Consider the following 5,571-nt stretch of genomic DNA (forward strand, 5'->3'; position numbering starts at 1 on the left):
GCTTCTGGTTCAACATGAACACTTAACAATATAAAGGATTTTCTAATCCTTCACCTCTTGTTGGTCTAGGGCAATGGATATTCATAATTTATGCAACACACACAAAATCATGCTTTTCACAATCATTTCTTAACTGGAGCATATTTTTTAAACAACCGATTAAGTTCTCTATTATATGTAAATTAAACATAGGTGATCAGGCTTTATTTAATTGACATATAATAATGTGACCCGCTTTGAATATATATAAGAATATTTTTAAATCACTTGAAATCTGTTTTGAAAATATTTGGTTATAGTTTGTGGTTTTTAAGGAAAAACCAGTGTTCTCTATAATTGATGCTCTGATACCAAATCTGTCACACCCCGTTAAAGCGGAAACACAATATGTAACAGATAAGCGAGTCACAGCAGCATATATTAAATAACACCAATCAAGTTTTACAAAAATTTTGAATTTAACATCCATAACCAAGTTAGAATAGAATACTTCTTTACAAAAACTTCAAAATGAACTTAATCGGTGTCGTCACATGTATGCTCCAAAATTTCATTTCTTACTTAAATCCTGAAAAGCATGAAACATAAAACAAGTCAACTACAAAGAGTTGGTGAGTTCACGGGTTTTCATATGCACAAAACATTACAATGCATAAATCATTTACTTGCAAACTTATACATCAACTTTTTGCATATAATAAATGTAAATCTACCACGATATTTAAAAACTTGAGACGCTACTGAGCCTTTCCTGACCAATGTGCCTCATTACTTTACGAACGACCGTAAGTAGCCCGTACACTCAGTTAGGTCCTACAGTTCGTAGTAGTACTAATTCAGCGGTGGTCCAAATTCCACATGATTAGACTAATAAAAACATAGGTAATGTGCACCCCTTTCTGGGTGGGACTGTCAGCACAATAGCGGCTATCCACAATTACCACGGCCCGGGGACATGCCCGAGTTAACAAGTAGCGTTTACGGACGGGGACTTTATTTGGAAACATACTCCCAAGTACATCAATTTTAACATTTATATCATAGTGCAAAACCATTAATATTTCATGACATAAACAAGTCTTGAGTAAACAGTTCTTTAGTCCTTACATAAACAAGTCTTGACTAAACAGTTCTTTAGTCCTTACATAAACAAATCTTGACTAAACAGTTCTTTAGTCCAACAGTTTTAAAAAAATCATGACTAAACAGTTCTTTAGTCCAACAGTTTTATAAATAAACAGTATAGTTTGCATAACTTCATACTTTTCCCCCAGTTTAAATAAACAAAAAACATTAAAAGTGAGGCCGTGAATACTCACAAGTTTGCTGATGAATATCCAAGAACTTTACGACGTTTGAAGCGCTAAACGTCTGCCCTAACCTTCCTAAAYAGTCCAACATCCAGAAATTAGATCACCTATGGGTTCTCGATAAAGATAAAGTTAAGTATGTCTTATGTAATGCCATTGAGTTTTCATGATTTAAAGTTGATACTTTTGCCATTTGCTCTTTGAAATAAACCATAAATATATATTTTAAAATCAAAGTCCTTTGCACGTAAAGCTGCCATTTGGACAGAATGTAAATTCTGTTTCTGGAATTTTTGGTCTCACAAATTACTGTCAAAAGGAACCTTCCAGAAGTCATTTTGTGTCCAAATTTTTACATCAACAATAATAATGAGTTAAACAGATTTTTCCCAAATATCAATAATTTTGGATGGGTTTAAGGCACTCATTAATACCCTACAACTTTGAGTGACACAGTCCCCAAGACAGATTGCACACTCTTCGAGTGACGGTCATTTGGGAGGTCTAAACTCATCATTTTTCAGTGATTTTAGCTTTATTTTAAAACTAACACATAAAGATAACTTCCAGCAAAAGAATCACCCATTTTCAATGAGTTTTCAAAAAGATATGACCGATTTAAGATGCATGCAAGATTCTGTCAACAATGCTCTTTTTGCACCATAATCTTGTATCAAGAACTTGAAAGCTCAAAACGTAATATTTTTGAGTGAGACCAGTTACATTAGAAAGATAACTCATCAAAGTACGTTTTAGAAGAAAAATCAGAACATTTGGACTTTTATTTTGAAAGATACAATCGACAGAAGTGCTAACAGAATCTGTCAATTTTCAAAATACATCTTTTCATGATTAAATTTCACATGCAATGAAGTTTCCTCCTACTTTCTTAGAGTTCAAAGTTCGTGGATCATAGATTATCATCATTTCGAAGATATTTTCATGTTTTTGATGTAAAATCTCCCCTTTTGAATTCTCCAGAAAATTTAATTACAAAGAACAAGAAGTAGGTGTAGGAAACGAGAATATTTGTTATTATATAAAGGCAAGATAACTAGACTATTACTTTTTTCTTGAAATCTTGTTTATTCTTCAAGATTGACAAATTTCTTTAATGATGCTTGAAGATGAAATCGGTTGGAGGGGTACGGTTTAGAGAGAGAGGTTAGGGAGAGAAAATGTTTATGCAAAATGAGGATGAAAAATGAGAGTTTTCAAAGAATGTGAGGTATTTATATGTGGATAAAAGGGCTGGCCTCTTAAGGCCCAAATCCATAAAGAAAATTTTTATGTTGCCTTTAAACAAAATAAAGCCCATTTAATTTATAACTAAAATATAATTTGTCAAATATTGATAAAAATATCATTAYTAAATCAAAGTTYCACATTYTTGGRAARATTATTTGGACATTCAAATGAGACTTTTATATTTTAATTTGGACTTATAATATCAACTTTATTATATTTGGAGCATTTTTAATATATTTGGCATTACATAAGTTAACTTTATCAGTTACCCGTCGAAACAAGGTTTTCTGAACTATAATTTGGGAACTAAGCCAGATGAATTCTAATCAACATGACTAGATCCTAATAAAATATAGTTCTAAATATATAATCCCTATAAAGGTGCTAACCTGACGATCCAAAAATGACGGATGTCACACATTATGTTCTTAGTTTTGATTTCCCAATTGACCTCGTTATCTAAATTAACAAATCAAGTCCTAAATTCCAACTATTGTTGATGAATTTCTTTACCTTTTATTCAATTTGCACTCTCTCTCTCTCTCTCTCTCTCTCTCTCTCTCTCTCTATATATATATATATATATAGGGATATATATATATATATAGGGACTGGTTCAAATGTTAACCAAAGTTATTGTGTTAACTTTGTTAACCAATTTTGGTCATTAATTCTTACAATAAACGGTTGTAATTAATAATTGATAAAAAAATAATTTTTAAAATTTTCTATTTCAAAAAACATATGTGAACAAAAGGGAAAAAATATTTAGGTAATTTTCTTTTTTATGTAACTCTCATATCATTAATTGAGAGTTACAAAATCAAAAAATCTCATTAGTTTTGTTAATTTATTTTTGTTAATGTAAGAATCATATGAACACATTTATATATATATATATATATAAATTATTGTATCAAATATGAATAAAAATTGACATATATATGAACTTGAACTGCATAACATTTATGACCACAATATGAATATAATAAGAATAGATGCTACACGAAATAAATAATAAAAAAACAGGTTTGAGCACAATATGAACAACTTGTGAACAATAGTTATTTCATTATGAACACATTCAGGAGCGAGTTAATGTTGAGATATATATGCAACTAGTGTACATATGAACACTTGTGAACAATAGTTCCCTCATTATAAACATATTCAGGAGCGAGCCAATGTTAAGATATGCAGCTAGTGTATATACGAACACAATATGAACACTTGTGAATAATAGTTCATTCATTATGAACAATGGGTTTATCTATAAAATCAAAAAATCTCATTAGTTTTGTTAATTTATTTTTGTTAATGTAAGAATCATATGAACACATTTATATATATATATATATATATATATATATGTATAAATTATTGTGTCAAATACGAATAAAAATTGACATATATATGAACTTGAACTGCATAGCATTTATGAACACAATATGAATATAATAAGAATAGCTGCTACACGAAATAAATAATAAAAAAACAGGTTTGAGCACAATATGAACATCTTGTGAACAATAGTTATTTCATTATGAACACATTTAAGAGCGAGTTAATGTTGAGATATATATGCAACTAGTGTACATATGAACACAATATGAACACTTGTGAACAATAGTTCCCTCATTATGAACATATTCAGGAGCGAGCCAATGTTGAGATATGCAGCTAGTGTATATATGAACACAATATAAACACTTGTGAATAATAGTTCATTCATTATGAATAATGGGTTTATCTATAATAGCTTGAACAATACCGAAAACTTTACTACGAGGTCTCTTTTACCAATCACAAATTCAAAAATATTATAAATAGAAAAATCAATATTATATAAAAAAAAAAACAAGATCAATAATAAATTAACAAAAATTATAAATTCAATATTAGATGTCTTGATTCATGTCCATACTAGAACATATATGAACACACCTGAACGTATAGTTGCAGTCTATGACAGGTTAAACATCACAAGTAGCTAATGAAGCCGAATGGTTATCAGAACTGGATTGCATAATAAATTAAGTTGACGGTGAACTTATTCCATTTGAACATAAGAATTGGGCTCGTAGTAATAATTAAAGAAAAAACTACCGACACAATATGAACTATTAAAAAACACAAAAACGTCATAAATCAACATAATTTCGATTAAAAATTCATACGAACACTTATGAACACACACAATTCATTAGATGCCTTGATTCATGTCCATACTAGAACATATATGAACACAACTGAACATATATGAACACTAGTTGCAGTCTATGACAGGTCAAGCATCACAAGCAACTGATGAAGCCGAATGATTATCAGAATTGAATTGCATTAAAAATTAAGTTGACGATGAACTCATTCCATTTGAACATATGAATTGAGCTCATAGTAATAATTAAAGATAAAGCTATCCACACAATATGAACTTAAAAAAACACAAAAACGTCATAATCAACATAATTTCGATTAAAACGAATATAATAACATATTAATCTATTACCTATACAAACGCTTTGATAATTGTCTTCACTTCCGGAACTTGAAGTCTGATTGTCATCGTAAACAGTTTTAACCTTCCCATTGTTGTCGAATTGTTTTCCAATGAGTTTATCCATATTAGCTTGAACGATATCAAAAACTTTACTATCGGATATCCTTCAACAATCACAAATTAAAGAACATTATAGATAGATAAATCAATATTATAGAAAAACAAGATCAATAGTAAATCAACAACAACTACGAGATTTTTTGATTTTATAACTTCCAATTAATGATATGGGAGTTACATACAAACTAAAATTACATATTTACCCTTGTCATTAAATTATAAGATGGATATGAACCTAGATAAAAAGTGGATTTTCATTGGTTGAGCTTGATTAACAAAATTAACACAATAATCTTGGTCAACATTTGAACCATGCGTGCACGCTCTCTCTCTCTATAATATATATATATATATATATATATATATATATATATATATATATATATATATATA

Source organism: Cynara cardunculus, assembly GCF_001531365.2.
Source record: "Cynara cardunculus var. scolymus isolate 2C chromosome LG 12, CcrdV1, whole genome shotgun sequence".
NCBI classification, from domain to species: Eukaryota; Viridiplantae; Streptophyta; class Magnoliopsida; order Asterales; family Asteraceae; genus Cynara; species Cynara cardunculus.